Source organism: Macaca nemestrina, chromosome 9, assembly GCF_043159975.1.
Source record: "Macaca nemestrina isolate mMacNem1 chromosome 9, mMacNem.hap1, whole genome shotgun sequence".
Lineage (NCBI taxonomy): Eukaryota > Metazoa > Chordata > Mammalia > Primates > Cercopithecidae > Macaca > Macaca nemestrina.
The window spans coordinates 76,222,275-76,247,310 of NC_092133.1; the positions used below are offsets into that span (position 1 = coordinate 76,222,275).

General features: G+C 44.9%; 1 long non-coding RNA gene and 1 pseudogene across 1 annotated transcript; one reads left to right on the forward strand and one right to left on the reverse strand.

Annotated features, from left to right (window-relative positions):
- On the forward strand, window positions 1–23,481 carry LOC105465943 (uncharacterized). The gene is made up of 3 exons (XR_011607451.1): window positions 1–1,297; window positions 18,043–18,330; window positions 23,365–23,481. It is a non-coding gene; the product is annotated as an uncharacterized lncRNA (long non-coding RNA).
- LOC105466213 (small ribosomal subunit protein eS12-like) lies at window positions 8,968–11,318 on the reverse strand (annotated as a pseudogene).
- Window positions 23,482–25,036: the final 1,555 nt, after the last annotated feature.

Below are 25,036 nucleotides of genomic sequence, written 5' to 3' on the forward strand. Positions count from 1 at the left end.
AGCAATTCTCCTTCCTCGGCCTCCCGAATTGCTGGGTCTACAGATGCTCACCACCACGCCCGGCTAATTTTCGTATTTTTAGTAGAGACGGGGTTTCACTATGTTGGCCACACGGATCTCAAACTCCTGGGCTCAAATGATCCGCCCGCCTCGGCCTCCCAAAGTGCTGGGATTACAGGCGTGAGCCACTGCGACCGGCCCGATTTGCGTTTTAAAGTCGCTCCGAACAATAAAAGCGGGAAGGGCTGGAGGGGAGGCTCTGACCTTCTCCCTGTCTGGGCAGCTGTGCTGGTGCCGGGCAGGAACAGCGCCTTGCCTTGGGGCATCCTGGCCCCGGCCTCACAACCGGCCCCGAGCGCTCAGTCATATTCCGTGGCCGCTCCAACACCCCCGACCCCCACCAACAGGCGCGGCTCTCTTTCGGGGCTGGACCACATTTTTTGGACATGAGTCCGCGAGTGAGGGTGAAATTCAGGCCAAAGTCTCCAGAGCGGCTCGGAGAAAACGTCGCCTGGAACTGAAGAGCAGAGAGTCAGAGGCACCACCAGAAAGACTCTCAGAGTGGGTTACTACCCTGGTGGCGGCGCCCGCTGCGGCGTAGGAGATGGCAGGACTGAGGGCGCGGGTGTGAAGCCTCCAAGAAACTGGGTGAAGTTCCTGGAGTGGTAATGTCTCCAGGCGCTCTCTCTGGGCCGGGGGATTGGTCCGGGAAGGACTCCTGGCGCCGACCCAGCCCCCCTGCATGGACGCCTGCGCCAGCTCTGCAGCCCCATAGCGGCCGCGAAGGCCAGCGTCTTTGAATGGCCCATTTTTCTCCGTGGCTGAGCGAATACCTAGAATACCAAGTTGATAATAAATCACGTAGGGTGGAATTCCTGCTGGATGTATACACCTTTCTGCGTCAGAGCTCTTCGAACCTAGAATGGTGAATTAGCTACCCCTGGGCTTACCCTTTTATAATTTTCAACAAACCTGCGTTTAGCCCCAGCTAGGTGCCAGCAAGCTACTAGGGACTGAGGAGCCTCTGCAGAGGACCCGAGCTGAGGTCCTAATCCTCAAGGCCAATGGCAGGGGTCACTGCCCAGGCACCCCCAGAGAACGCGGTGTGAAGGAAAAGACACCAAACTCGGTGTTCAAATGTGTGGGATCTATTCTAGTTCTGATTCTGACACTTGCAAGTCGTGCATCCTCCGAGCCTCGGCTTTCTCACCTATAAAATCTTCAACGTGACCTATAAAAATCCATAAAATCACCGCTGCTTCATTGTTTCCCAGGGCTTATAGAAACATCACACGAGGTAAGGGAAGGTGAGTGCCTGGTAAAAAATGGTGACTTGCTATATAGCTCTGAGTAGTATGGTGTATAAAGCTTCGTTTTTAAAAAAATTTTTATTTTATGTGAGTCACCGCGCCCGGCCTCTTTTGTTGTTTTCTAATGAGTATATATGACTATCATTTCCCTCAAAAGTCTGCTTTAGCTGAATATCACAAGTTTTAATATGCTATGCTTTTGTTATCTCTTAGTTATAAATATTTGGATTTTGTTGTTGTTGAGACAGAGTCTCGCGCTGTCGTCCAGGCTGGACTGCAGTGACACGATCTCGGCTCACTGCAACCTCCACCTCCGGGGTTCAAGAGATTTTCCTGCCTCAGCCTGCTGAGTAGCTGTGGTTACAGGTGCGCACCACCACACCCAGCTAATTTTTATATTTTTAGTAGAGATGGGGTTTTACCATTTTGGCCAGCCTGGTCTCCAACTCCTGACCTCAGGTGATCCACCCGCCTCAGCCTTCCAAAGTGTTGGGATTACAGGTGTCAGCCACTGTGCCTGACCAATATTTTGTTTTTTATGTTAGTATTGTATGCTTAATTCATGGACTATTTAGAAGTATATTTTCCATTCTTTTTTTGGTTTCAAACTTCAGTTTTTTAAAAAATAATAATAATCATTTGGGGAGGCGCCCAGTGGCTCAGGCATGTAATCCCAGCACTTTGGGAGGCCAAGGTGGGAAGATCACTTGAGACCAGGAGTTTAAGACCAGCCTGGGCAACACAGTGAGAAACGTCTCTACAAAAAATAAATAAATAAATAAAATTTAAATAAAAGTAAACCAATCATTTCATTGTTGATCTCTAACTTTACTGCTTGGACATGAGGAAATGTGTTCTTTTAGAATTTGTTAATGCTTTATTTGTGGCCTCATATACAGGTTTTTTTTGGCTGTCCCAATTTTTGTGAATGTGTCTTCACTTTTTAATGTGTTTTTTTTTTTTCTCTCTCTCTCTCTATAGCTCTCCGTCTAGCTTGCTAATCAGGTTATTTAGATCTTTTATCTCCTGGGGTTTTTTTGTGTTTTTTTTTTCTCTCCTGTTCAATCCATTGATTTCTGAAAGAGTGGATTTAACATTTCCCACTTTTATTGTAGTTTGTCAATTTCTCCCTCTAATTTAGTCTGATTTTGCTTTATACTTTTTTTGTGTGTGGTTTTTTGATTTTTGTTTAAGAGGCAGTGTCTCACCATGTTTCTCAGGCTGGAGTGCAGTGGCTATTCACAGGTGTGATTATAACTGCAGCCTCAAACTCCTGATCTCAAGCCATCCTCCTGCCTCAGCCTCCTAGATGACTGGGATTACAGGCATGTACCACCTCACCCGGCCAGCCATACAATTTTGAGAGCAAATTATTAGGCTCATGCAAATTAACATTATTTTATCCTTTTATGACTTATTCAGTTTTATTACTTTTTGTATTAATATTGTTATCCTGAGATTGCATTTTTCTAGTATATATTTTATTTCTCCTTTTTTACTCTTTCTGTATTGTTACTTAGGTTTATCTCTTGGAAATGACATTTTCATTTTTTTTAACAAGATTTAAAAAGTTCATCTGAGTTTCTGTTTCTAATTTGTGAGTTTAACCAGTTCACATTGATAAGAATAGCAGAAATATTTGGGCTTATTTCTGCCATCGTTTGTGTTATACATATGCCCTTGAAATGGATATTCATCTAGAACACGTCAGTAAAATGCTACAAATTATTACAAACTGGAATTCTTCCATGCTGCTTGGTAAATAGCTGCTCACCCGAGACCCCACAGTGCCCCTACCCCTGACTTTCTTCTGATCTGGCAAAAAAGGGTCAATGCTTGTCACAGGGAGACCCTCTAGGACCTTTTCTGAGATTAAATTTTATAACTTGGTATGAAATACTAACATCTAAAAGACAACATAAAACTCAATCCACTATTACAACAAGACTGTCCATGATAAACTGGATAATGCTTCTATCAATTTGAGAAGTATTAAGATTAGACACTGCACAGAAAACTCAAAATGCCCGGTAATCTTATAGCTCATATATGAAACCTGATAGAAGTATTTTCAACTTTAACTATAGTCATAAAAATGTACATGCTAGTACCAATGGGATTCACTATCTGCAGTTATAATAACTGACTTCTGCAAATTTTTTTTTTTCTTTTTCTTTTTTGAGACGGAGTCTTGCCCTGTTGCCCAGGCTGGAATGCAGTGGTGCAATCTCGGCTCACTGCAACCTCCGCCTCCCGGGTTCAAGCGATTCTCCTGCCCCAGCCTCCCAAGTGGCTGGGATTACAGGCACGTGCCACTACGCCCAGCTAATATTTGTATTTTTAGTAGAGATGGGGTTTCACTGTGTTGGTCAGGCTGGTCTCGAACTCTTGACCTTGTGATCCACCCGCCTCGGCCTCCCAAACTACTGGGATTACAGGCATAAGCCACCAAGCCCAGCCACTTCTGCAAATTTTTAAAAAGCATATGGCCGACTTAAGCAGAAAATGCAATTAAAAAGAAAAGAAAAAAAGCCTATGGTCACAGTGTAAGAAGGTTGAAGTGTCTTTCTATGATATCTAAAGAAAACAGTATTAGAAAATCCTCGTTATCTATAGATTTTGCTTCCTGAATATTTGTTGAATCTGACTCCTTGTCTCCATCCCTTACATACTTTACATACTGCTGTGGTAATTTTCAGGCCCTTGTAGTTTCTAGTCTGGAATTCTGCAGGAGTTTTGTTTTGTTTTGTTTTGTTTTTTAGACAGTCTCACTCTGTACCCAGGTTGGAATTCAGTGTCATGATCTCGGCTCACTGCAAGCTCCGCCTCCTGGGTTCACGCCATTCTCCTGCCTCAGCCTCCCGAGTAGCTGGGACTACAGGCGCCCGCCACTATGCCTGGCTAATTTTTTGTATTTTTTTTTAGTAGAGATGGGGTTTCACTGTGTTAGCCAAGATGGTCTCGATCTCCTGACCTCCTGATCCGCCCGCCTCAGCCTCCCAAAGTGCTGGGATTATAGGTGTGAGGCACTGTGCCTGGCCTGCAGGAGCTTTCTAACTGGTCTTCTTGGCTTTAGTCTCACGCCCCTCAAATCTAACTTCCACAGTGGACAAGATGCATATCTGACACTTTGTCACCTTCTTTCTTTCCTTTTTTTTTTTTTTTTAAGAGATGGAGTCTCAGTATTTTGCCCAGGCTGATCTTGAACTCCTGGGCTCAAGTGATTCTCCCACCTCAGCCTCCCAAAGTGCTGAGATTATAGGCATGAGCTGCTGCACCCAGCCTATGTGACTTTCTTAAACCATCAGAGGCTCTCCAGAATAAAGTTAAGCCCTGATACATAAGACTATCATGCCCTGCTTCTCCCTTACAAGTCTTGCCTCTCTTGAAACATCCCATTGCTTGTGTCCCCTCGCCCTACCCTGTGGTCTCCTGTCTACATACCTTCGCTCAGGCCATCTCCCCAGCCTACAATGGCATTTTCTCCTCTTTTCACTTTGGCTGCTCCTACTCATTCTCCAAGATTCTGCTTAATTCTTATCTTTTCTATGCGTTCTCTGACTTCCCTTTTCATGATAGTGGAATGAGCACATGCTGCCGTCTCTCCACCCAGGCCCATCCTCCAGAAATGACAGGGAAGGAAAAAAATTAGTATTCTCAAAAAGATAACAGAAAATGTTCAGAGAATCAGAAGCACTGACACATTTCTGAGAAGCCAGATGCAGACAGGATCTGATTTGATACTGCAACCCAGCTCATGAGCAGCGGCCAAGGACATACTGTAGGTATCCTTGCATGTATATACTACAGTGTATACTACAATAATGGGAGCAACAACAAGGCATTCCACACCCAGAGGTGGTGAATGCTTGCAACAAGACAGGAACAAGAGGGTTAGACAAGTACGCCCATGGAAGGAGCTAGATGAATTGACCCTGAATATCTCCCTCAACCCCACCCCAGCGGACAAGATGACCACGACAGCAGTGACTGTCTCCTGGTATGAGCTGTGTAAGGGAATGAAAGACAGGTCAGGGCCCCATAGGCTGGCAAAGCTAAGGAAGAGTTAAGTAGCAGCCACACCCCAAAGACCAGCTGTGAGAGCACGGCTCATCCACCTGATGGTGCCTCTGCCTGTTCTGCACTCTCCTTGAAAGCAACATGGAGCACAAGCTCATCCAGTGATTTCCAGCCCTCCCTCACAGCAAGCTAGGCCAGCAGATTTCTTGCAGAAAATCTCATGTGTAAAGATGAGTTCACTGTCAAAAAATATCATTTGAGAAGCACCACCATGAAGAAACATAATAACCGTAGCTAATATTTGCTGAGCATTTGTGTGTCAGGCACTATGGCAAACATAAAGTGGGACGATTTTATGTGACACTAAAGTGTCAAGTGAAAGTGATTAAGTAACTTCGTCCAAAGTCACATAGCTTAACATGAGAAGCCACAGATTAACCTCAGCTGTCTGGCTCCAGATCTGAAGATTAAACCGAACAAATAGACAACCAGAAATGTGCTTTGAAGTAAGTATAATGAATATTCTTAAGTAAGAAAGGATGGAAAAGAATCAATTAGGGATGTTAGAGATGAACAATGTGTTCATTTTATATTACTGATCATGGGAATAAAAAACAAAAAATATATTCATAGTTTAAACAAATAAAACCACCTGAGTGGATGAGCTATGTAGTGCAATGTATGCAGCTGAATAGCTAATCAGTGAATTGAAAGATTTGAATCCTCCCTGAAAACAGCAGACTGGGATAAATAAATGGAAAGTAGAAAAGAAAAGAAAAGAAAAGATAATATACAGGGAAGATAGTTCCAGAAGTGCCAACATCCACCCAATGGGTGTTACCAAAAGAGAGACTGCTAGAGAAATGGATGTCCAGTGAAACATGGTTGGTTTGCAACACAAGTTTATTTCCTCTCCTTCCCCAAATCCTAATAAAATGACAGTAGAGGAAGAGCACAGGTAAAATCCTTCAAGAACAATAGGGATAAGAGAGGAGAAAACAGCAACCAAGAATTTCAACACGTATGTTGGAGATAGTATACAAAGGAGTGGTAATTTGGCAGAATGGTGCATGTTCTAATTTGGATGCCCCAGAGGGAGAAAATAAGAAGCAGCCAACGGATTCTCCCTAATTCACTCCCAGAGTCCCAGAAAGGATCCACACTTAAGAGGTGAGGTACAGTGTGAGTCTGTAAACAGGAAAACAGGGGCATAAGTGGAAACCCTAGGCCACTTTCTCTACCCTCTTCGGCCAGGGGTCCCCTCCACCCAGGGGAGAAAGGAGAGTTATTTGTCATATAAATTGAACTGAAGAAACTGTAGAATGGGAGGTCTGAGCCACACAGATTTGGGAGAAGGAGGTAAGGTCAAGTTTAAACACAAGGATTAAGCCACCATCTACATATTGAATGATAGGACCCCAGTCCCCAGAGAGTGAGCAACCTAACTTACAATCTACAGGCCAGGGTCCGGAGGATTCATTTGTGGAGAAAAGGAGCATCCCAGACAAAGGGCCTCCAGTGGCTGATGTGTGCTGGTTTCCTCAATGAGGAGCTGACCGGATGCTCAGACACTCTGTGGTGAGCTCCATCAGTCAACAAGCCCCGCTCCCCTGCAGAGATTGCAGTCAGTGTTTTGTGCCTCATCCCCAAATGTGAATACACAGGTAGGGGTCACCACCTGGGAAGAAGGCCTCCAGCAAGGGTGATCAACCTTCCTGACTTGCCAGGGACCAAGGCGTTTCACAGGACATGGGACAGTCAGTACTACTATGGTTTGAGTTTGTCCCCACCAAAACTCCTGTTGAACTTTGATCCCCAAAGTAGCAGTGTCGGGAGGTGTGCCTGGTGGGAGGTGTTTGGGTCATGGGGGCAGATCCCTCATGAATGACTTGTTGAACTCCAGCTCTCTCATGAGACTGGATTTAGTTCTCATGGCAATGTTCCTGAAGGAATGGGTTGTTGTAAAGCCAGGATGCCCCTCGGGTTTTGTCTCTTCCCACATCACACTCATGATTGAACTTTTCCACCATGTTATGACATAGCACAAAAAGCCCCCATCAGAATCTGAGCAGATGCTGATACCATACTTTTTGAACTTCCCAGCCTGCAGAACTGTGAGCCAAATAAACCTCTTTTCTTTATAAATTCCCCAGCCTCAAGCAACACTTAATGGATTAAGACAAGTACTAAAATAAGAAAAATCTCTGCCAAACCAGAACTAGTTAGTCCTGTTCTAGCATGTGCAGGCAATATCCATTTGCATGGCTTTGCTTAATAATTTGCAAACCTGACCTATATTCATAGCTCACAGGCTGGGAACACAGTCATCTGCTATAATTTATATGATCTTGTGACACCACCTGCCAAAAATCATATTAAATGGTTTGTGACTTTTGTTGATCCTCTTCTAGGCTTTGACACAATATGTAAGCAAAAATATGAACTCTCCTGCTTGTAATTTCCAGTTGGGTAAAACAAAGATGTGTCCTGTATTCTTTTATTTTTAACTTGAAACCACACTGAGATAGCCCATTAGTTTGCTTTCCTACTGACCCACACAACTGTTAGGCACAGTGCAGGCCACTGACCAGCATCAGCTCCAAAGGGTCAGTGTCTGCGCCGTGCAGGTTGTTGCATATGGTAGAGCCCTGCCACCCTGCTCTGCACTGGAGCCCAGAAGGCCAACCATTCTCTTGAATGCAAATGACCTGATGTGGGTATCATGGACTAGGAGTAGTTTTAGTAGACAATGAATACCGCTATCTAATGACCTCCAGAAACAAGGGCTACCACATCTGGATCTGAAATAATCATTTTAATGGAAATCCTCCAACTTTAGGGAGATTTATAGGAAATAATAATAAACAATAAATCATCTTATTTAGTTACTTTGGGTGTACATTTCACAACCAGTTTTTTTTTTTTTTTTTTGAGGCGGAGTCTTGCTCTGTCGCCCAGGCTGGAGTGCAGTGGTGGGATCTCAGCTCACTGCAAGCTCCACCTCCCGGGTTCACGCCATTCTCCCGCCTCAGCCTCCCAAGTAGCTGGGACTACAGGCGCCCGCTACCACGCCCGGCTAGTTTTTTGTATTTTTAGTAGAGACGGGGTTTCACCATGTTAGCCAGGATAGTCTCGATCTCCTGACCTCGTGATCCACCCGCCTCGGCCTCCCAAAGTGCTGGGATTACAGGCTTGAGCCACCGCGCCCGGCCTCACAACCAGTTTTAACAGGGTTTATTGCTCAAAATTAGATGTGCCGCAGGTGTGTGTGTGTGTGCGCACACGCATATGTGGATGTGTAGCCAAACAGGATATATGGTTACATGCCTGCTTTACATTTTTTCTGGGCTAATTTGTATTGCCATTGCATTTTATGATGTGGAATTGTGGGGAATCAGTTACCCATTCATTGCCTTGTTAGGGAACTCTCAGCTTTCCTCCTGAAGAGAATCTTGACTCTGCCTGCAGGGACTCCCTTGACGCACTTTGGAGGGGATATGGGTTGGCCTCTTCAGAAACATTTTCCCTACCTACCTACCTACCTTCCTTCCTTCCTTCCTTCCTTCTTTCCTTCCTTCCTTCCTTCCTTCCTTCCTTTTTTCTTTTCTTTCCATGTGTGAGGCAAAGATTTATTTCTTCATTTCTTGCATTTGAAGTACTCTTCGATGACATCCTTGGCCTGAGACTCCTTCCATAGTCCTTAACTAGTACACAACTGCAACCAACCACTTTACAGGATTTCCTCTCTGTCAGTTGTACAGGGGCCTTCCCATTCCCCTAGTTTCTTGTTGTCGTCACCCTCGATTAGGTTGATTTGGTGTTCAGCACAAAGAGCCTCCACTGACTTGACATACATAGGCTTATCACAGTTGGATGCAAGCACACAAAGGTGGGCTTGGCACTTGTCTAAGGCTTTGGAAGCTTCGTGAATTCCACATGCTAGGCCATCGTGGCTGAGGGTGGTCTGCAGCACTTCTTGTAAAGCAGTATTAACGTCCGTGACACCTCCAGCAGCAATCCTCGGCCATTTTCTTTTGGCATTTTTCTCTCTCCAAAGTCTAGCTGATTATCAGCTTAGACACACAGTAGGCTATGTGCTATGAACAACAGGCATCCTGGATTATTTTACAAACTCATGGATAGTTATTTCGAAACCGCCTTCACCTTTGCAAAATTAGGACTGAGACCGTGAAAGAAAGCTAACTTAACCGACTCCCTCTTGCTTCTAACCTCCAAGCTGTCTTTGTTCATTCCTGGGCGTAGGCTGAACTAACTTTGGGAGAAACTTAGTTTGTAGTTATAGTTTAAATAAAGATGGTAACAGCCCTTTCCCAAAGCAGACCTGCTTCTTGTCTGGGGACTAGACTAACATTAGGCACAGGATTAGAAATTATGGTTTAGGAGTCACGCAGCTGGAGGCTGCAAGATTCTGACCCTCCCTCAACTGCTCCTGAGATCACTGTTTGAGACATTTTGCAGACCCTGCACTTGATGGATCAGCTGGTACCACCCAGATGGAGAAACTGGCTCGTCTGAGCTTGCGGCCCCTACCCAGGAGCTGACTCAGTGCAAGAAGACAACTTCGACTCCCTATGATTTCATCCCTGACTAATCAACACCCCTGGCTCACTGGCTTCCCCCCACCAAGTTATGCTTAAAAATTTGGCTTCCCGAATTCTCAAGGAGACTGATTTGAGTGATAATAAGACTCTAGTCTCCCCCACAGCCGGCTCTGCGTGAATTAGTCTTTTTCTACTGCAATTCCCTGTCTTGATCAATCGGCTCTGTCGAGGCAGCGGGCAAGGTAAACCCCTTGGGCGGTTACAGTCTTCCTCCTTCAGCGAAACTCCAAGTTCCTCGTTGATAGTGGCAAACACCAGTTGCCATATTTTCTATTGTTCCTGGCACAGAAAGTCCCTGTTCATGGTCCTGCTGGATGTAAGGGCCCAGGTGCTGAAAAGTTACCTCCCACCTCACCCCAACCTCATCAGTGGGGCTGGATACTGGCAGTGGGCAGAGGAATAAAATTTATTTATTTATTTATTTATTAAATTTATTTTTGAGATGGAGTTTCACTCTTGTCGCCCAGGCTGAAGTACAATGGCACCATCTCAGCTCACTGCAACCTCCGCCTCCTGGATTCAAGCAATTCTCTTGCCTCAGCCTCCTGAGTAGCTGGGATTACAGGTGTCTGCCACCACACCCAGCTAATTTTTGTATTTTTAGTAGAGATGAGGTTTCACCATGTAGTTCAGGCTAGTCTCGAACTCCTGACCTCAGGTGATCCACCCGGCTCGGCCTTCCAAAGTGCTAGGATTACAGGCATGAGCCACCATGCCCAGTCTTTTTATTTTATTTTATTTTATTTTATTTTATTTTATTTTAGGACCGAGTCTCACTCTGTTGCCCAGGCTGGAGTGAAGTGGAGTGATCTCGGCTTACTGAAACCTCCACCTCCCAGAGTCAAGCAATTCTCCTGCCTCAGGCTCCCGAGTAACTAGGACTACAGGCTCATGCCACCACACCCAGCTAACTTTTGTATTTTTAGTAGAGATGGGGTTTCACCATGTTGGCCAGGTTGGCCTCAAACTCCTGACCTCAGGTGACCCACCTGCCTCAGCCTCCCAAAGTGCTGAGATTATAGGCTTGAGTCACTGCACCTGGGGAAATTTATTTCATTAGATGCTCAAAAAATGCATGACGCATGAGTGGGACTTTCTGCCTCCATCCCACATCTTCCAGAGCAAGGAGAGAGCCCAGCAGCTGGGGGTATTCTGGGTAAGACTCCCTCTCCCTCGGCCACATTGTCATTGTCACAGTGAAGAAGACCCCTGGAACTCCAACTGTTCCTGGCAATCCCTCCTTCCTCCCCCACCACAGACTCCCCCCACCATCATTATTTTCCCTGAGAGCATCAGGACCCATCTCCTTAGGGCCTTTATCTCCATATACATCAGTCACTCCAAGAAGCTCAGGCCCCTGAGTCATCCCTTCCCTTATCTCCTAGGCCTGAGTCCACATATAGCTCTATGTGACTCTCTCCACCACTCCCCAGCCTGCATTTTTCCCCTTAGCACATACATCACCTGACATATCACACATTTGACTGGCTTGTTAGTCTCTCCTGATTGAGGGTGCGGTGTTCTGTCTCTCTTGTTTGACCACTATCCCCCCAGGATCTACAAGGTGTCTGGCATGTAGCAGGGACTTAATAAACCTGTGTTGAGGAATGAATGAACAAACAAAAGCATCTTTAGTGTCCTCCGTTCTCTGGACCTCAGGCTCCACTGCGGTCTAGTTAGTCTTGATCTTCAGGTCTAAACAAGGCCCAAACCACAGGTCTTCGTCCATACTGGCTTATCCCACCTATCTAGCAGTTCCCCAGGCTGGGCTTTGGAGACAGGTGGGCTTGGATTTGAATCCTGGCACTGCCATTATGAAGCTTTTAACACCTCTGTGCCCCATTTTCCTTATGTGTAAAACCAGAAGGATGCCTAACTCCTGAGAATGTGGTAAGTGAATTAAATGGAAAGTATGTGTAAAGAGCTCAGCACAACTCCTGGCACACAATAAGTGCACAATAAATTGTGGCCACCAGGGAGGCAATAGGGCAGGGTGAGAAGGAGCAACAGGCTTCCTCTGGTGCCATCTCCTACGAGTTGGTAGGAGCACTGTGCACAGTGGATTCTGGTCAGGCCCTGAGCTCAAGGGAAAAGAATCCCATGATTGATTACTGATGTCTGTCATGGGCATGGGGGCCGGGCAACAGGGGAAGGTGAAAGAGAGTAGCAGCCCCAAGCCATACATTTGCCATCCTGATCTAGAATTTCCACCATTGCTCCTTTTCTTGTGCATATCTTGACTGTTTTTAAGGGTGAGAGCTCCCCTGTCTTCAACAGTTCCTTTCTGACTCCGTAATTTCTCACCCACCCCAGCCCTGAAAATTGTGCAGTCTGCTTCTCTGAGCCCCAACACTCTTTTCTCTGCTTTTCCTTTATTATTTATGATGAAGCATTTGGTTTTTAAAACACTTTCTGGCCTCCTTTCTGCGCATATTATAGGTGGAACATGCCTTCAGGGTAGATTTCACCTTCGAAAACTAACACAGGAAAGTGCACAGGGTTGCCAGTCAGAAAATCTGAACTTGCTGTGAATTGGAGCTCATCACCTTGCCTTTTGGAGTCTGTTTCCCCAGCTGAAAAGCAGAGCCCTAAGATGCCTTTGCAGCCCATGGTATCCCAGGGCTGTAGTGGGAATCAGCATTTCACTGGACTCTATGGAGAGGAAAAGCTTTCATGTTTGGCCAGGCACGGTCGCTCACGCCTGTAATCCCAGCACTTTGGGAGGCCAAGGTAGGCGGTTCACCTGAGGGTCAGGAGTTCAAGACCAGTCTGACCAACATGGTGAAACCTCATCTCTACTAAAAATACAAAAAATTAGCCAGGCATGGTGTCGGGCGCCTGTAATCTCAGCTACGCAGGAGGCTGAGGCAGAAGAATCGCTTGAACTCACAAGGCATAGGTTGCAGTGAGCGGAGATTGCGCCACTCTACTGCAGTCTGGGTGACAGAGTGAGACTCCATCTCAAAAAAAAAAAAAAAAAAAAAAAAACAGCGTTCACGTTCTCATTGCATGTCCATGTATCCCCTCCTGTCACCAGGTCTCAAACCGGAGCTTCTGCAGATGCTCAAGATGCTTTTTCAGCAAGTGGGTAGTAGGATGAAGCTTCCAATGGGAGCAGTGGGCGTTTGGCATGTACTTACAACAAGCAGAGTCTGGAGAACGGAAAAGAAAAACCAACTTTTCTCGCCTTAAACTGACAATTGCAAAGTTGAGAGCTGGGAAAGCTAAATGCTGCCATCTGCCGGTCATTTTCTATGTTAGCAGCATCAAAGTAGCCATAGTTTTATAAAGCTCTTGTTTAAACTCAGTAAAGACCCGGAGGGAGGAGGTGGCATTTACTGAGCACCTCCTGTTTATAAGTAACTGTCTTCAAGTGTGCTATAGCTACAGACATAAATTAGCTCTGGATGTTGCTGATAAAGAGAGCACAGATTCCAGAGAGCCAAGGCTGCCTCTCAGTGACTGCATGCCTTAAGCTCATCCTTCAACCTCTCTGAACTTCTGGTTTCTCAAAAGGTAAATTGACCAGGGTGATCTCTAAGGATTCAGAGGAAGGTTAGAAGTTTAGAAGATGAAGAGGATGTTGACAGATGGATACTGAGAAGGAAAAGAGGAGGGCATCCTATGCAGACAAAGAGGAGGGTGTCAAGGGAAGCCCTGACATGTGTCTCCTTACCTCATCCCCTTGTTTGTGAAGCTGAGGGGTGAGTTCCTGATCTTTAAGTGCTTGTCCACCTCTGACTTCTGGTCAAGGGAAGGGACAGAGGAGTTGGAAAGACTTCTTGAAGGAAGAGTGAAACAAACACCTGTGTTGTGGGATCCACCAACTTTAGGAAATAGAACCATGTGATTACCTTTAAAGTATTCTATAATTTATTTACACATTATTACATAATTTATTTACAACATTCTACTGTTGATGGACATTTAAATTATTTCCCATTGTCTCCAGGTTTGTTTTTCTGGCTTGGACATCCATGTGCATGCATTTCTTCTTATTCTTCTTTTTTTTTTTTTTTTTTTTTTTTTGAGACAGGGTCTTACTCTGTCACCCAGGCAAGGGTGCAGTGGCATGATCACAGCTCCTTGCAACCTTGACCTTCTGGGTTCAATTGCTCCTCCCCACTCAGCCTCTTGAGCAGCTGAGACTACAGGCACGCACCACCATGCCTGACTAATTTTTGTATTTTTTTGTAGAGGGGAGATTTTGCCATGTTGCCCAGGCTGGTTTCAAATTCCTGGGATCAAGCAATCCTCCCGCCTCAGCCTCCTAAAGTTCTGAGATTACAGGCATGAACCACTGTAACCAGCCATGCATGCATTTCTGTCAATTACATACCCAGGGATGAAACTCTTCGATTGTAGAGGGTGTACATTTCTAACTTTATAGATCATCACAATTTGTTATCCAAAGAGGTTGCACTAATTTAAATTTGTGTCACAAGTACGTGAGTTCCTATTGTTACAGGTAACTAGTCAGGCATGAGCAGGGGCAGGAGAGGGCTCGACCCCCACCTCCCCCCCACCAGTAATGTCACCAACTATCAGGCAATTGTTAAACTGTCTCTAATAATGGGTCACAGTCTGCACCAGGGAAAGGCAGTCTCCTAATAGAAAAAACTTGAAACTGGTGATCAGCAGCTTCCCAGTAAGATCTCAGGAGTTGGGAGAGTGGGCTCAAGCATACACACTAAGAGGCAAAACGGTGGAGTTTAACTTCTGGGGACATTCACCTGGTAGGGGAAGAATGCCTCAAGTGAGCATGCGCACAACTCCAGTAAACACGCTGCATGCTCACCGCCCAACTGCTAGCAGACCACTGCACATATGGACAGCCCACCCCCAGGGAAGAATCAGGGGAGAAGGGATGTAAAACCCTGGAACTGTGTCAACAGATATAGATAAACAGATAAAACCCCAAGTCAAAGGTCAAACAGTGCACCTGATCTCTCAAGTCGCCCCCGGCCCTCTTCCAAGTGTACTTTACTTCCTTTTGGTCCCGATCCAAAGTTTGTTATTGTTGTTGTTGTTGTTGTTTTGATAGGGAGTCTTGCTCTGTCGCCCAGGCTGGAGTGCAGCCCTGCGATCTCAGCTCACTGCAACCTCCGCCTCCCGTGTTGAAGTGATTCTCCTGCCTCAGCCTCATGAGTAGCTGGGATTACCAACACCCGCCGCCACACCCAGCTAATTTTTGTTGTTGTTGTATTTTTAGTTTGACGGGGTTTCACCATTTTGGCCAGATTGGTCTCAAACTCCTGACCTCAAGTGATCCGCCCACCTCGGCCTCCCAAAGTGCTAGGATTATAGGCATGTGCCACTGAGCCCGGACTCGTTTTTTAATAAACTTTCACTCCTGCTGTAAAACTGGCCTCGGGCTCTCACTCTGCCTTATTATGCCGTTGGTCAAATTCTTTCTGCTGAGGAGGCAAGAATTGAGGTTGCTGGCCGGGCTCGGTGGCTCACGCCTGTAATCCCAGCACTTTGGGAGGCCGAGGCAGGCAGATCACCTGAGTTCAGGAGTTTGAGACCAGCCTTAACATGGAGAAACCCCGTCTCTACTAAAAAAAATGCAAAATTAGCCGGGCGTGGTGGTGCATGTCTGTAATCCCAGCCATTTGGGAGGCTGAGGCAGGAGAATCGCTTGAACCCAGGAGGCGGAGGTTGCAGTGAGCCAAGATCCCTCCATTGCACTCCAGCCTGGGCAAAAAGAGCGAAACTCCATCTGAAAAAAAAAAAAAAAAAGAATTGAGGTTACTGCAGCCCCCTATGGATTCACCACCAGTAACACTATGATTCACTGGAAAGGCTTGAAATTGTCAGATTTTTAAAGGTTTGCTAATACAGTGGGGTAAAATGGTGTCTTACTGAGTTTTTGCTTATTTATTTATTTATTTATTTTGAGACAGAGTCTCGCTTTGTCGCCCAGGCTGGAGTGCAGTGGCGCGATCTCGGCTCACTGCAAGCTCCCAGGCTCACGCCATTCTCCTGCCTCAGCCTCCCGAGCAGCTGGGACTACAGGCGCCCACCACCACGCCCGGCTAATTTTTTTGTATTTTTAGTAGAGACAGGGTTTCACCATGTTCGCGAGGATGGTCTCGATCTCCTGACCTCGTGCTCCGCCCGCCTCAGCCTCCCAAAGTGCTGGGATTACAGGCGTGAGCCAGTTTTCACTTATTTTTAATAGAAGAAAAGGCATACAGATGTATTAATGTCTGGGGCAGGGGAGAGTCAGTGGTTTCCCAGCCTCCCAATGGGCTACAGAAGCTGACATACCCTTTTTCACAGGGTAAGGAGGAGATAGGGAATGTAGACAATTCCTTTGAGGGGCAGCAAGTGATGGTTAGGAACAATGATCAACCCGGGAGACAGAAATTCACTTGTAAATGATTCCCTTTGGAATTGAAGCCTGAGAGGCAGGCACTGTGTTATGGAAAAGACCATCCATCCATGTGTGGTTGCATTCTTCACTCTTCTTTTGATTTCCCAGCTTCTAGGATGTCCCAGTGTCTTCCCTGTGGATCCCCCAGTACCTGCAGGTCACAGAGTAACACAGGCTGTGGCAGAGTCACCTGGGCCTCCCAGAGCAGGGAAGACCAAGCACTGGACACCCAATTTTTCCACAATTAAAAATACACATGGCCGGGTGTGGTGGCTCATGCCTGTAATCCCAACACTTTGGGAGGCCAAGATGGGCGGATCACCTGAGGTCAAGAGTTTGAGACCAGCCTTCCAATATAGTGAAACCCTGCTCTACTAAAAATACAAAAATTAGCTGGGTGTGGTAGCGCACGCCTGTAATCTCAGCTACTTGGGAGGCTAAGGCAAGAGAGTTGCTTGAACCCAGGAAGCAGAGGTTGCAGAGAGTTGAGATCATGCCACTGCACTCTCCAGCCTGGGTCACAGAGCAAGACTCCACCTCAATAAAATAAATAAATAAAATAAAGAAAAAATACACATGTCTTCATACATTTATTGATATTTTGAGTTTTTTTCTGTGAAAATATGTTTATTTCATTTGTCTCTTTTTCTATTGTTGTCTTTTTTCTTATTAATATGTAAAGTTTAAAATATATATTCTTTGCCAGATGCAGTAGCTTATACCTGTAATCCCAGCACTTTGCGAGGCTGAGGCAAGAGGATTATTTGAACCCAAGAGTCCGAGACTAGCCTGGGCAACATAGTGGGACCCACGTCTCTACAAAAAATATAAAAATTAGCTGAGCATGGTGTCATGAGCCTGTAGTCCCAGCTACTTTGAGAGGCTGAGGTTGGAGGATCACTTGAGCCTAGGAGGTGAAAATCGCAGTGAGCTATGATTGCACTACTGCAGTCCAGCATGAGTGACAGAGACAGACATCCTCTCTAAATAAGTAAATTAAATGTGTATTGTAGAAACAACTCCCTTATCAGTTATGTGTTTTGTAAATCTTACATCCCATTCTGTAGCTTGCCCTTTTAGTTCCTTATTGTGTCATTTGAAGAATAGAAGTTTTTAATTATAATGTAACTGTGGTAGGCAGAATTCTCACTACCCCTCGCCCTTTTATGATGCCCCCCTGAAGAGTGGACAAAACCTGTGAATATAGCAGGATGTCACTTCCGTAATCATGCTGCATATATGGCAAAAGAAATTTTGCAGGTGTAACTAGGATTACTAATTGGTTGCATATGAGTTAATCAAGAGGGAGATTATCTAGGTGGGCCCAAACTCATCACATGATCCCTTCAATCTGGTGTCTAGGGACCAGAGACAGAAAACTTCAGAGAGTTTCAAATTGCAGGAAAACTTGGCAAGCAAATCTGGCTGGGGTGTGTGTGTGTGTGTGTGTGTGTGTGTGTGTGTGTGTGTGTGTGTGTGTATGTGTGTGTGTGTGTGTTTGTTTTGTTTTGTTTTGTTTTTTTGAGACAGGGTCTAACTCTGTGGCCCAGGTTGGAGTGCACTGGTGCAATCTCCACTGTCTGCAACCTCTGCCTCCCAGGTTCAAGTGATTCTCATGCCTCAGCCTCCTGAGTAGCTGGGACTACAGGCGCATACCACCAAGCCCAGCTAATTTTTTTTTTTTTTTTTTTTTTTTTTTTTTTTTTTGTAGAGACAGGGTTTCGCCATGTTGGCTAGGCTGGTCTCGAACTCCTGACCTCAAGTGATCCGCATGCCTTGGCCTCCCAAAGTGCTGAGATTACAGGCTGTGAGTGAGTCACTGTGCCTGGCCAAGGCTGACTTTGAAGATGGAGGAGGTTACGTGCAGATGCCCTCCAGGAACTAAGAGCAGGTCCTGCCTGATAGCTGACAAGGACCCAGACAAGGACCCCATCCCACAACTTCAGGGAGATGAACCTGCCACGAGCATGTGAGCATGAAAGAGGACTCAGGGCTTCAGGTGAGAACACAGCCCTGCCGGCACCTTGATTGAAGCTGGCAAGACCCCAAGTGGAAAGCCCAACCACACCACGCCTGGGCCTCTGGCCTACAGATCCACAAGCTAACAGATAACTTTAAGCTGCTAAATTAGGATTGGTTATGCAGCACTAGCAAACAAATGCTGTAGTTATATTCATCAGCATTTTTCTGTATTTATTTCACCTTCTGAGCTTAAAAAATCATTCTTGGAAGGCCAGGCATGGTGGCTCATGCCTGTAATCCCACCACTTTGGGAGGCTGATGGGTGGATCACTTGAGGTCAGGAATTCAAGACCAGCATGGCCAACATGGTGAAACCTCATCTCCACTAAAAATACAAAAATTGGCCAGGTGTGGTGGTGTGTGCCTGTAATCCCAGTTACTTGGGCGGCCTAGGCAGGAAAATCACTTAAACCCAGGAGGCAGAGGTTGCAGTGAGCCGAGATCGCACCACTGCACCCCAGCTTGGGTGACAGAGGGAGACTCCGTCTCAAAAAAAAAAAATCATTCTCGTGATTGATATTTTCTTCTAAAAATTTTTACAATTTTATTTTTTCACATTTAAGTATTCAAAATCAAATTTTTTCTATGGTATGAGTAGAGCTCTGACTTCCTTTTTCCCCCATAAGGATAACAATTTTTCCTGTACTACTTATTGAAGAGCCCATCATTTCTTCACAGATCTGCAGTTACAATTCAGTCATGAATCCAATTTCCATGTAAAGGAGAGTTGGTTTCTGGCCTCTTTATTTTGTGTCATTATTTAATTTGTCTATCACGGTGTAATTGTGTAAACCAGTCTGTCTTAATTACTATAGCTTTCTAGTTATCTGCTAGATGTCTGCTAAAGTAACTTACCCATCTTGTTCTTCAAGAGTATCTTGGCTTTTGGCTCTTTCAAATAAGATTTAAAATAGATTATCAAATTTCATTACAGGCTTACTCCTGTAATCCCAGCACTTTGGGAGGCCGAGGCGGGTGGATCACCTGAGGTCAGGAGTTTGAGAGCAGCCTGGCCAACGGGGGAAACCCTGTCTCTACTAAAAATACAAAAATTGGCCAGGCATGGTGGCATGAGCCTGTAATCCCAGCTACTAGGGAGACTGAGGTAAGAGGAGAATCACTTGAACCTGGAAGGCGGAGGTTGCAGTGAGCTGAGATCACACCTTTGCACTACAGCCTGGGCGACAGAGCCAGATTCCATCTCAAAAAACAAAACAAAAACAAAAACAAAAAACAAACCGTTAGTATTTGTTTGAATTATAGTACACATTATAGCTATAAATCAGTTGGGAGACTGACATCTTCAATGGACTGAATATCCCAATCTATGAATATGGCCCTATCCTTTTCAAACTAATGCAGGAACAGAAAACCAAATACTGCATGTTCTCATGTAGAAGTGGGAGATAAATAATGAGCACACATGGATGCATAGAGGGGAACAACAGACACTGGGGCCTATGGGAAGATGGAGGGTGGGAGGAGGGAGAGGAGCAGAAAAAATAACCAGTGGGTACTGGGATTAATACCTGGGTGATGAAATAATCTGTACAACAAACTCCCATGACACGAGTTTTCCTATATAGTAAGCCTGCACATGTACTCCTGAACTTCAAATAAAAGCTAGAATATGGCCTGTGTCTCTTTTGCCTAAGACTTCTTTAATGTTTTTCTCTTTTTCTTGTCGTTTTGGTTTTTGTTTTGTTTTTGAGACAGAGTCTCATTCTGTCGCCTAGGCTAAAGTGCAATGGCACGACCTTGGCTCACTGCAACCTCCGCCTCCCAGGTTCTAAGAGATTCTCCTGCTTCAGCCTCTCCAGTAGCTGAGATTACAGGCACATGCCACCATGCCCAGCTAATTTTGTATTTTTAGTGGATACAGGGTTTCCCCAAGTTGGCCACGCTGGACTCGAATTCCTGACTTCAGGTGATCCACCTGCCTCGGCCTCCCAAAGTGCTGGGATTATAGGTGTGAGTCACCATGCCTGGCCTCTTTAATAACTTTCATAAAGATATATAATTTTTTCCACTTACACATCTTTTGTTAAATTTATTTTTAGGCATTTTGTATCCTTTATTGCAACCATAAATGGTATCTTTTCAAAATTTGTCTTTTCGGTTTGTGGCTGCTAGAAATGAGAATGATTTTTATATTTTGTATCCCACATTCTTGCTGAATATTCTTATCCATTCTTTTTTTAAAAAAAAAATTTTGAGATGGGCTTTCACCATGTTGCCCAGGCTGGTCTCAAACTCCTAAGCTCAAGCGATTGTCCCACCTTGGAATACCAAAGTGCTAGGATTATAGGCATGAGCCACTGCACAAGGCCTAAATCTTCTTATCCATTCTAATAACTTAGCCGTAGATTCTCTTTGCCTTAATTTCTTTAACAGATATAGGATAATTTGGATTTTTGTAATTTGTGTCTTTTGAGGATATTTGTCAGTTTTATCTAGCTGTTAACTTTATTGACATAAAGTTGTTTATAATATTATTTTATTTTTAATATCTGTAGGATTTAATTGATATCTTCTTTTTGTTCTCAAAATTGGACGTTATGTCTTTTTTCCTGAGAGTCTTGCTGGAAGTCCTGTTTTGTCTCTGCTAGGATTTTATCATGTAGTTGTGTTATTGCCCATGAGTTTTTGGTTTTGTTACCTGCTTGCTCCGTTGGTATGTGATGATGCGGGAAGATTTAAAAGTGATGTCATCGCCATTGCTGCCATTTTCTAGAACCCTAAACTTTTATTTTTGAAGTATATTTCAGTAGGTAGAATTCGATTTTGGCAGATTTTTTTCATTTCAACATGAAAAATGTCATTCCATGGGGTTCTGTCTTCTGTAGTTTCTGATGAAAAGTCCTTCTCCCACTTATTGTTGTTTCTTTGAAAGTAATATGTCTTTTTTTCTCCTCTGGCTGCTTTTGAATGTTTCCTTTTATCTTTTTAATCATGTTTTTTTTCTATTTGCCTGCTTAGGATTTGTAGAGATTCCTCTCTGTAAATTAATGTCTTTTATTTGCTTTGAGATTTGTGGGGGACCATTTTCTCTTTTTTAAAATTTACTTATTTATTTTATTTTATTTTATTTTATTGATTTATTTTTTTTTTTTTAGACGGAGTCTCGCTCTGTCGCCCAGGCTGGAGTGCAGTGGCGCCATCTCGGCTCACTGCAAGCTCCGCCTCCCGGGTTCACGCCATTCTCCTGCCTCAGCCTCCCAAGGAGCTGGGACTATAGGTGCCCGCCACCACGCCCAGCTATTTTTTTGTATTTTTAGTAGAGACGGGCTTTCACTATGTTGGCTAGGATGGTCTCTATCTCTTGACCTCGTGATCCGCCTGCCTGGGCCTCCCAAAGTGCTGGGATTACAGGCGTGAGCCACCGCGTCTGGCCTATTTTATTTTTTTTGAGAGGGAGTCTCACTCTGTCCCCCAGGCTGGAGTGCGGTGGTGTGATCTCGGCTCACTGCAAGCTCTGCCTTCCGGTTCACGCCATTCTCCTGCCTCAGCCTCCCAAGTAGCTGGGACTAGAGGCGTCCGCCACCACACTCGGCAAATTTTTTGCATTTTTAGTGGAGACCAGGTTTCACCGTGTTAGCCAGGATGGTCTGGATCTCCTGACCTTGTGATCCACCTGCCGGCCTCCCAAAGTGCTGGGATTACAGGTGTGAGCCACCGCACCGTGTGTTTATTTATTTTTCAAAGACGGAGTCTTGCTCTGTCACCCAGGTTGGAGTGCAGTGGCCTGATATGGGCTCACTGCAAGCTCTGCCTTCCGGGTTCACCCTGTTCTCCTGCTTCAGCCTCCCTAGTAGTTGGGACTACAGGTGCCCACAACCATGCCCAGCTAATTTTTTGTATTTTTAGTAGAGACGGGGTTTCACCATGTTAGCCAGGATGGTCTTGATCTCCTGACCTCCTGATCCACCCACCTTGGCCTCCCAAAGTGCTGGGATTACAGGCCTGAGCCACAGTGCCCGGACTATTCATTTATGTTTTTTGAGACAGTCTCACTCTGTGGTCCAGGCTGGAGTGCAGTGGTGCGATCTTGGCTCCCTGCAACCGTCCCCTCCCAGGTTCAAGCAATTCTCCTGCCTCAGCCTCCAGAGTAGCTGGGACTACAGGTGCCCACCACCATGCCCGGATAATTTTTGTATTTTTAGTAGAAGCGCTCTCTACCTCTTGTTATGGAGAAGATAAGAGACTGGTCTCAGTCTGGTCCAGTCTGGTCTCAAACTCCTGACCTCAAGTGATCTGCCCGCCTTGGCCTCCCAAAGTGCTGGGATTACAGGGGTGAGCCACTGCACCCAACACCATTTTCTCTTTAAATAGAGGTACTGTTCCACTTCCTTTCCTGGTTCTGGCACTCTAATTCCTCACAAGTTAGACCTGTCTGATATGTTCCATGTCTCTTGTTAACTTTCCTGTGTTTCCCATCTTTTTCTCTCTCTCTAACCTTCAATTTCAGTGTTTTCTACTAACCTAACTTCCACTTCTCTAATCCTCTCTTCTGTTTTGTCTAATTTGCTGTTGTATCCACCTACTGGATTTTTAATTTCTGTTATTTTTCTCAATTCTATACATCTTTTTAATCCTTAAAAAATAAATTCCAGGTATTTGGTGAAATTCTCTATATTTTCTTGTTATTTTATTTTATTTTTTTGAGACAGAGTTTCACTCTTGTAGCCCAGGATGGAGTACAATGGTACAATCTCAGCTCATGCAACCTCTGCCTCCTGGGCTCAAGCAATTCTCCCACCTTAGCCTCCCAAGTAACTGGGACTACAGGTGTGCACCACCACACCCAGTCAATTTTTGTAGTTTGGATAGAGATGGGGTTTTATCATATTAGCCAAGCTGGTCTCGAACTCCTGACTTCCAGTGATCTGCCTGCCTCAGCCTCCCAAAGTGCTGGGATTACAGGTGTGAGCCACTGCACCCGACCAATATTGACTTTTTAAGCTATGTAATAGGTTGATGCTCACTGTAAGCCTTTGCCCTCGTTCTGCAGGTGGTAAAGGTGTTTATTGTCCTGACACCACAGTTTCTGTCCCGTGATAAGGACCAGCTGACCAAGGAGTTGCAGCAACATGTAAAGTCAGTGACAGTCTCATGCAAGTCCCCAAGGAAGGTGAGTGAGGGCAGATGGAAGGGGTCTGGTGCCCCTGAACAGCTCCCAGTGCTCCTGCCCCATGTCTCATAGGGTGGCTGTGCAGGGGGAAGCTTAGGCAGTCACAGTACTGGGTTTTTCTTCTGTAGAAGAAGAAGTTTGGCTTAGGGATGGGATGGCATAGTTGATTTATTTGGATGGAAACTGCTATCTTGTGTCAGAAACCCAAAAGGAATCATTGCTGGCATATTAACCTAAAGACAAAAATCAGTCAAGTGCCCAAGGATATTTTTTAAAAGGTTATTTACAATCCTGTAAAAATTAAAAAAGAAATCCAAATCAGCAGCTTCCAAACTTTTTCTAACACGATTCATGGGAAGAAATATGTTCTGTTTTGCAACTGAAAATATATATACATACATATAACAAACAAAAATTAATAGAATGATATTTATCTTTATAAATGCAATTCATTCTGATATGCTTATTTTAATTCAATGCCTTGTGCAACCTACAAAAAGTCAAACAATAGAGAAATAAAGTTTTCATAAAATTGAATATAATCCTGCAATTTAAAATAATGATTCAGATTTTTTTATATTTAACATACATCTCAACACATATTAAGAGAAAAAAATTATACTTTGAAAAAGTATACGTGGCATTATCTGTTTGACAATAAAGTGCAAAGAGATACATATGCCAAAAAGTGAACACTTACTGCTTTGTAATACTTTACTACATTGTCTGAGTACTGACAGTGAATACACATTGTGAAACTACATGGCTAACACTGATTGAGTACTCACTGTGTGTGCCAGGCCCTGGGCTCAATGCTTTACATGCATTTTTATTTCATTAAATCTTCTCCTCAACCTGAGATAGCATAGCAAACCATTTTACAAAAACAAAACTGAGGCTCAGAGACTCAAAGTCAAATGCCCAAGGTTGCAGTCAATAAGAGGAAGAGCTGAAACTGAAACCTACCTGTGTCTGACAACCAGTCATGTTTGGAGGATAGGCTAGTCTGCTTCACAGACCATGAAATAGATGGTGCATGCCTGCTACAATGGGCTAGATATCACTGTAAGTAACAAACAGCCCCAGACGATGGAAATTTACAACACTGAAGGTTCTTATCCTGCTCATGCTGCACGTCCACCATGGCTCTGCTGGGCCTTGTGCTTCACATCCCCTCATCCACCAACAGGATAAAGGAGCAGCCTCCATGCAGAACCTGTCAGCTGCTCTAAGAGATGGAGGAGAGGGTGGCCAGTCTCAATGGTTCCCAACTCTTCTGTCTTGAGGTGACACGCTTCACTTCCACTCACAGTTCCTGAGTCACAGCACATGGTTACATCCACCTTTAGAGGGCCAAGGGGAGAACCTGACACACTCGGTGGCTTCCATTAAGGCCACCATATGGTGTCAGCCTGTGTGGGAGACTGTAGATAGGCAGAGGAGGAGGGTGGGGAATTGGCAGGAAATGACAACAGGACTAAGTCACTGTAGATTTCCCTTATACTTAACCAGGTGGGGTTTGTCCTGGAGCTGCTGAAAACCGTCATTGGAA